General features: G+C 42.2%; 1 pseudogene; it reads right to left on the bottom strand.

Moving 5' to 3' along the window:
• Positions 1 to 1,074: 1,074 nt before the first annotated feature.
• Positions 1,075 to 8,356, bottom strand: LOC148128443 (vomeronasal type-2 receptor 26-like; annotated as a pseudogene).
• Between the last annotated feature and the right edge of the window lie 614 nt (positions 8,357 to 8,970).

Below are 8,970 nucleotides of genomic sequence, written 5' to 3'. Positions count from 1 at the left end.
ATATATTCAACAGGTCCTCTCAATTCATGAATCCAAGCTGGGCTACCCAACAGGCAACTTTTCTTGCTTCTCGGCAATTTAATATTGGGTTGTTTCAGGGCACAATTTTTAGGTTCCGTATTATAATTTCTAGTCTTACTTTTACATCCCAATCAGCAAAACCGGCTACCAATTTTTTGGTGAAAGAATGGGATGTGAAATTTAAGCTTTGATTTTCATTGAGGATATGCTTCTTCTATCACAACCCTCAATGTCCCAGGAAATTCATAGAACGGTTGGACACAGAGCAGATCCATCTATCTATACCTGCTAACCCTTCCCTGCAGAAAAAGTTTGAATGAGTGGATTTGAAGAATAAAGCAAAGACAGTGAGCCAGCGAACCAATCCGTTTTTCTGGCTAATCAATTCCCAGCATCATCCATATGGATGGATGATTTCTCCTTGTTGGTTCACCATGAAATTCACACTGATTTCAGATGCAGCTCACTGTGACCTTGCCCAGAGTACCAATATCCCAACAAGGACAAGGACAATGCCTTGCCAAGGAGCTCCATTTCCTTTCCTATTAAGACACCCTGGAATACGCTTTAGCATCTCTCACTCTTTCTCTCTCTGTGATCACATTGCTTCTCCTTGCAATTATCAAAAGAATAGTAATTCCCAATGGATCCCCTGTGGATTTCTACCCACAAAAATCTTCCAAGATAAAACTTGCTTTAGAAAACATGCACTGAGTTTCCCTATTGGGGCAGGACACGTCATGTTACTTTGCCTTGCAAACAGCTAATTCCTTGGTTTAGTGGCCTTAATTTCCTCTTTGGCCATAGTACAAACATAGGTAAGAGGAAGCATGGTTGGTATAAATATCCCATAAGACCATCCTGGTTGCAGGGCTGGGCTCTATTCTGCTAAAGCTCTGGTGAGATTTCAGGTGTAATTCTGTTTTTGCACAAATCTTGATTTCTGGGAAGGGGACCAGAATGATTGGGCTGCCTCTCCTGCTGCTGCTGCTGCTGCTGCTCTTCTGGCTCCTGCCTCCAACTTCTGCAAAGAGGATTCCAGTCACTTGTGTATCAGCCAACACTTCCCAGTTTCAGCAAGACTATCACATGCCTGGAGATTTTATGATTGGTGGGGGAAAAGATACAAGCCAAGAGATCAGCCCCAGAGGCCAAGATGGAGAAGATCTCCACGGCCACCATAGACCTCCCTTTGGTGCTCAGGTAAGTGGGAAGGAATGAGATCCAAACACCTCAAAAGACCAGCATGCTGAAAGTAATGTACTTGGCTTTGTTAAAGCTGTCAGGCAATTTCCTAGCCAAAAAGGCTACTGTGAAACTGATGAAGGCCAGGAAGCCCAGGTAGGTGAGGACAGCATAAAACCTTGAAGCTGAGCCTTCATTGCATTCCAAGATGGCCTCTCCTACCAAGGAGTGGAAGTCTAAGTTGGGAAATGGAGGAAAGGTTGTCAGCCAGGTGGTACAAAGAAGTGCTTGGATCAGGGGACAGACAACAACAAGTGGTTTTCCTAAGAGTTTCCTTGTCTTGTTCCCTGGCTTGGTGGCCATGAAGGCCAGAACCACCATGACAGTTTTTGCCAAGACAGAGGAAACTGCAAGGGAAAAGAGAATGGCAAGGGCAGTTTGTCGGAAGAGACAGGTAAGCTTCCCAGGTTGACCAATGAAGAGGAAGGAGCAGAGGAAACAGAGCAGGAGGGAGACCAGGAGGATGTAGGTGAGATCTCAGTTGTTGGCCTTAACAATTGGTGTGTTGTGATTTTTACAGAAAATCAACAAGACTGCAGATGTGGTCACAGAGAGAGAAAGAGCAAGAGATGCTAAAGAGTATCCCAGGGTGTCTTGATAGGCAAGGAAGTGGATCTTCTTGGCAATGCAGTGGTCCTTGTCCTTGTTGGGAAATGGATCTTCTGGGCAGGGTTCACAGTGAGCTGCATCTGAAATCAAAAGTTGGTGTGAAGTTCATAGTGAATCAACATGGGCAAATCATCCACCGATACTGACAATGCTGAGAATAGGTTAGTCAAAAAACCCAGATCTGTCCTCTAGCTCAACATCTCTGCTTTATACTTCAAATCCATTCATTCAAACTTTTTTTTTGCAGGGAAGGGTTGGCAGAGAGATGTAGATAGATCTGGTCTGTCTCCTACAGTCTATGAATTTCCTGGGAGATCAAGTGTTCTGGTAGAAGAAGCAAGTCCTTAATAAAAATACAGATTTGAATCTCACACCCCATACTTTCACAAAAAGATTGGTGTCTGCTTTTCCTGATGGGATGTAAAAGTAGGAGTAGAAAGCCTAGTAGGGTACCCTGTGAACTGTGCTGCAAAACCAACTGTCAACCCTGAAGTTGACTTGACTGAAACCATTTTTGACTGCTTCAGTGTTGCCACATTGGAGGGAGGGATTTTAGATAGCTGGGATTTTGTAGCCAAAACAAAATATTTTCTCTTGGGAATCAAGGAAATTCTCACACCTGGTCAGAGGAAGGCAGAGTGATGTTGACAGGCAACCAGACAGTACTGTGGGACTGATTGTTTTGAGAAAGGGACAAACTTTTACTTTTAATTAGGTGAAAACTGCAGGAACCTTCAGAGTCGGTTTTAACCAGATTTGTGCCAATATGATATGTCCAATAAAGCTATTCTTTGAGGAATCTACCTGCCTTGGAGTTTTGCTTGATATGGGCAGTGGTGGGATTCAACCAGTTCGCACCTATTCGTGAGAATCAGTTGTTAACTTTCTAAGCAGTTCGGAGAACTGGTAATGATCATTTAAAGTTACAATGGAACTGAAAAAAATGACTTATGACTGTTTTTCACATTTATGACCATTGCCGCATCCCTGTGGTCACAAGAGGCTAAAAAAGGCGAAGCGCCCCTATATGTGAGTGATGTTGAGTTGGCCACACCCACCCAGTCAAATGACCACCCAGCTACGCCTACCAAGCTGGTCATAAGGGCAGAGAACCAGTTGTTAAATTATTTGAATCCCACCACTGGATATGGGTCTATTACTTGGAACCCTGACATCAACCTGTATGAAATTTATGAGCAGCAAGAAAAGTGGCCCGTGGGGAAGTACAGTTTAGATTCAAGAATTGAGAGGGTCTGCTGAAAAGAAGTAGGAATATATTGAAGCATGTAAATCCTACTAAAACTGATGTCAAAATTAATAATTTTTCCAGTGAATGGTTTCCTTGATCTTGGAAGATCTACATTTAAAGTCTGATCTACCTGTCTGATTAGAAGTGGTCCCTTCTGGACAAGGGGCACATTGGTAGAAGCAAACCTCCTTGCCTTCTGGAATTCTCATCCTCTCTCCTGCATGGCACCTCTTCATGGTACACCTTGCATAGGGCACCTTCTAAGAGAGTAAAGAGAACTGTTTGAGATGGTCTATTCAATGGCTATGCATCATTTAATTTCCACATTGACATCTCTGTAAAGACTTGCCTCAGCTACCTTTTCAAGAAAGTAAAACTCTTGAACTTTTATTGAGAGATAGTGATTGCAGAGAAGTCGGATGGAATCTGAAATTCACGTGTGAAGCATTAGGCTAACCCACTTAAACCTTCACCCCAATACCCCATGTCCACTGGTAACAAATAAAATGTCTCAGCAATGAATATTCTTCATTTATTCATTTGTACGTTGCTCTTTCCATCTTTAGAACATCTTCAAAAGAAATGGTTTACCAGGAACCAGGATAAACTCCAGAGGGAGTCAAGCCAATGCAATTCTGACCCACCAATGGATGCTGGAGATTGGAACTGGGACCTCAAAATGCAAAGGAAGGCTTGTGACATACAGCTTTTCTAAAAGAAAGAATCGTGAGGATCCAACTGAATGAGAATGGTCTATGGAAATCATTCTTGCCTCTTGTCATGGCATCCTGGGTTTCAAGTAGGAGTTCTTCATAATCTTACCCCTTCCCTTCTTGGACTTTTCAGAACTCAAAGCTCAAATGTGTTAAACTCAACACCATGTTTTTTCATCAAATTCCTGAATTTAACTAGGGTGTTATGCATCCCCTGGAGTGAATGCATCCTTTGCTGAATTGACAACATTGCCTTCCAGCTCATCTTCATGGCCCAGATGATGGCATCAGAGTTAATGGTGAAATCTTGTCCTGGGGAAGCCGTGGAATCAATTTGCCCAACTTTCATGGGACAAAAGATAGATTGGAGAGGAAAAGCCAGTTGAGAAGATCATAACGAGAAGAAACCAATCCACTTTCAGGGAAGGAGACTTCCTCTCCAGCATTGTGGTTGAATTTGACGTTCCTCAGATAGGGAAGAATCTGAAAGAAAAGACATTTGGATTAATTGACTGAACCCACACAAGACATCCTGGTTTCTTTCATAATGTGATGGCCATCAACCTAAGGCAATGGCTCTATATCTGAGAAGCTAAATGAGTTCCCCTGATGGAGAGCTAAGCAATCAGAAGTAACAGCAAATTTTCAACTTCATCCCCAAAATAATGACACATTCTCTTTATCATTGGATGTTTGTATCATGGCTTCTTCAATTCCAGTCTTACAAGAATGAAAGCTACATACAAATATTGTAATATTCCAAATTAAAGTGTGTAGTTTTGCCCTGTGATACTTGGCTAGCTACATTTTTAATTTTATTTGAGTAAATGACAAATGCATTTTAAGAATGATTAAATAATTTTGGAAATGTTCTTGGTGCTTTCTGAGCCTGGTTGTTTTCTTGCAGATATTTCATGACCTAAACTAGGTAACACTGATAGTGATCTCACTCCCTTCTAGCACTGATGATGCTACCTAGCTGGGTCATGAAATGTCTGCAAGAAAACAACCACCCCTGAAGAGACCCCTCATTTCACCCCTGAGCTATAATATTCTCCTTTGTTGGTAAATACTTTCTATCATAACATTGCACACCTCCACTGACTTTCTCTAGCTGATGGTCAAAGAGAGCAGAATGAAGAAGTAGATCTGACCAAGAGGGACCATGTAAGAACATTTCTCTTGCCCTGGTTTTTCACTTCATTGTCCAGAGAGGAATCATTTAGCCTTTGATGTTGAAAAGTCTGAAGAATTTTAGATCAGGAACTCATGTTAGGACCAGGTTGAGTTCTTCTTCTGCATATGCTGAAGTTGACAGAGGCTTAACACAACAAACAAAGCAGTACAAGAAACGGCTTAATAAAAAAATGGGGTGGAGTCACAAAAAAATCTAAGCTACCATAATCTAAACCAACATTAAAATGAATTGAGTGTCCAAAAAAGAATGGACTGTGCTGAACTAGATAAATTCACTATGGAACTGAAAGGCAAAGAGGATCGGGAATACTATGTGACATGGGAGAGGTGGTACGAATGGGTGAAGGATAAGGATAAAAATAATGTATAGTCACAAAATAAGAAACATGTATATACAATGACACAATAACTGTTAATGGAAATGAGATTTTTGTATTTTTTGTTTTTAAAGAATAAAAAAAAATGAATTGAGTGTCTTTTTACAGATTGGATTCAAACTATCGACTGAGAGAAACTGAGGTGCTTCTGCAAATGTGTCTGCTAAGACTTGAACTGTTGAAATATCTTGCACAATAGCACCCAGGTTGTTCTTCTTGTTCTTGTGCTCTGGGGTGACCACTCCTCCTTGCAGTGGTCACACCTGACTCTCAGGCGGCCATTGATGTCCTTTCCAGGAACTTCTAGGAAGCTCTTTGCTCTTATGAACAATTGATTTGGTTTAATTCTTTTTTCCTCCATCTATCCCTTTTCAATAAAAGGTAAAGGTAACAGTAAAGGTTCCTCTCATACATCTGTGCTAGTTGTTTCTGGCTCTAGGGGCTGGTGCTCATTTCCGTTACAAAGCTGAAGCACCAGCACTGTCCGAAGACATCCCCGTGGTCATGTGGCCAGCAGGACTAAACACCGAAGGCACACAGAATGCTGTTACCTTCCCATCAAAGGTGGTCCCTATTTTTCTACATGTTTTTTACATGCTTTCAAACTGCTATGTTGGCAGAAGTTGGGACATGTAACGGGAGCTCACTCCATTATGTGGTGCTAGGGATTCGAACCACTGAACTGCTGACCTTTCTGATTGACAAACTCAGCGTCTTAGCCACTGAACCACCACGTCCCATTTTCATTTCAACAAAAACCTTTTATTTAATTCAAATTACATTTTTTAAAATAATCACTATCTTAATCTCTTCTTAGATACATTGGTCGCATTTAGATATTTAATCAGTTGTTCTGACCCAGCATTAGCAGAACCAAGAAACAGACTCCTTCTCCTGAAAAACCCCTCTTTATTTAGTTACTGGAAATTCATGGCATTCACACACAGAAAAGTCCAGGCAATAACCTTTCCAAGGGTTAATTGCAATAACAGACCTTATCAGTTCCTTAGATAATTGCCAGGCCAAGAGCTTCCAATTGCAAAGCTGTAAATTAATTCCTGGCAAGGTGTCTCTGTGACACATGACCCCCCATGATAAGCAATTATTTCGGAAGAAATACAAACTATTGTCTCCTGCAACCACCACTCCCCTATTCATTCCTCAGCTAGAGACGGGCCATTCAGTGTCCATGTGTGCCTTTCTTCCTGAGTCGGCCCCTGTTCCTCAGTTGTTCTCCTCTCCTGACAGTTCTGCGCATACACACATCTGGAACAGACCCCAGCTGTTCTTCTTCCCCACTTATCTCCAACTCCGAAGGCAGCTGGCAAATGTCGGACAGCCCTGGCCCTATCTCTGCTTCCAATGCAGAGCATCCATCAGAGACTTCCCCAGACTTCAGGACTGGCCCAAGTTACTCGCCAACCTCCTCATCATCTGAGTCTTCTGCCAGCTCTGCTGGCGGCTGGCAGGCCACAACATCAGTAATGCAAGAAATGCACATAGGTAGTTTCCTACCTAGGCATCTGTGGACCAGATAAAAAGTCACCAAGATTACCTGCCATGACTGAATACTTGAGATCCACTTTCTAAGCCTTATCATGGCTTGTTGTGTTCTTGATCCATGCATTGCATGCAATGAGTGTGCCACAGCATAAACAGCATTGTAGATATTGTAACTTTCACCTTCCATGCTTGTTTCAAAAATGTAAGAAGGTAGATTCTGTAAATTCTCCCTTCCTGTACATAGTTTCTCCCCCTTTGGAATGATCCTGCCTGGTTTGCCCATCATGCAGCCAAACAACCTTTCCCAACACAGCAGAAGAAAGATGTCCCCTTGTGCCTTCAGGGGGTCTAAAGACAGGAGGAAATGACTGAATTCTGAGACATCCCCAGTGTGGTGCCCAAAATGCAAAGCCCCATGGAAGGGCTTTACAGCTTTCAATATGTCTTGATCCCTCTTCACGCTAAGTTTCCAATGGGAAGTTAAGATCCAAACTTTCCAAAATGATGTCTTCCTCAAATGTTCATGGACACTCATTGCCACCTGTACATTTGTAATACTATTGGGGTCTCCAAACAGAACAATCACTTCAGCTTTAGACCAAGTCTCGGAAATATGCAGTATTTCCAACATTGGAGTAGTAAGAAAATTTGATTTCAACTTTTCAGTGAAGGCCAGGCAGATCTCCTTCTCCTTCAGCATTGGCATCAGAGATGAGATGAAACGTTCTCCACTGTCATCTTCAGGGGCCACCAGCCCAACCCAGTTCCACTGGAAATGCAGGAGCAGCTGGACTAAACCCTCATACTGAGCAAATTCCTTGGGATTAATCCAGATGAAGGAAGGATAAATGCTTCTGTCTCCCCGACAGAAGTCAAAGCCAATGCCTAGCTGGAGAAAGTGAGATTCTTGGTAAATTTTAGGGATCACCATTATGTGAATTATTGTCCCACCAGTTAGGCTGGCTCACTTTGAGTGCCAAGCTTAATTTTTACATATTAAGGATTACATATTAAGAAGAAGAGGTAACATATTTTTCCTGGTCGTGACAGGTCAGAAGGCAAGGGAACTATACATCAATTTAGTACAGAGAATAGACTGCACTAAAAGGATGGTTACACTTTTAGGAAAAGAAGAAATTCCTCTTGGAAAATATAGCTTTTCAGATTTATCTTATCTATCATTTCTAGGTTCTATAAAACCATATTTTGACAAAGAAAATACAAATATATGCTCCCTCCCCAAACAACTTTATTTTCACCTTTGGTTTCTGTGTGTGCTTCTGTTATTTGTCTATCCGACACTGTATCCAGTGAAGCCCTCTTACCTGTGGGACCTTGAAGAGGCTGAAGATGGAGGCCATCTGCCTTGAGGATTTGGGGTTGAGATCTCCAATGACAGAGAGCAGAGTGTCCTGCCTGTCACATTTGTAACCTGGAACCATTTGGCCTCGTGTGGAGAGGAGGGAGAGGCTGTTTGAGCAAACCTCTGTCTCAGTCTGAGAATTGCTATAGATGTGGAAGCCAAGGGTGATGTTGGGGAGGAAAACTAGATCCTTGTTGACCTCTCTGACTGCAAACACCAAGGCTATGAACTGCTGGTAATTCTTGGGTACAACTCTACGGTGAGAAAATCATTGGGGAAATTTTAAGGAAAGCTTTTGTGGGTTGATAGAGTTTATCCTGCTCCCCCCCGTCCTTTGTAGCAAGAAATCCCAAATTGTTTTGTTGCTAAGGCTGTTCCTTGATTAATATTTGATGGCCTTGAGAGAAAGGAGAAAATCTTGTCTGTCCATATCCCACATCATTTTATACCTCTCTATTGTCCCTCCCTTCTTCACTTTGCTCCAATGGGTATAGTCCTTCCCAATTGCTCCTCTTCTACCCTAATCCATTTGGTCCTCTCTTGGAGCAGCTTCTTCTGATCTGGTAACTATTGCCGAGTACCAGACTTCAGTGGGGGTCAGAACTCTGATTTATTGAAGGCCATTATTCACGAGCAATCCTGATTCCGAAACGGAGGAATTTCTTCAAACTCCTCCACAGTGTCAATGGGTTG

The sequence above is a fragment of the Notechis scutatus genome, unplaced genomic scaffold (assembly GCF_049901735.1).
Source record: "Notechis scutatus isolate UNSWTSFEM ecotype Mainland unplaced genomic scaffold, rNotScu1.2 NSCUSCF73, whole genome shotgun sequence".
In the NCBI taxonomy this organism is placed as follows: Eukaryota; Metazoa; Chordata; class Lepidosauria; order Squamata; family Elapidae; genus Notechis; species Notechis scutatus.
The sequence above is the reverse complement of the archived record's forward strand: the minus strand, read 5'-3'. Positions and strand labels throughout refer to the sequence as shown.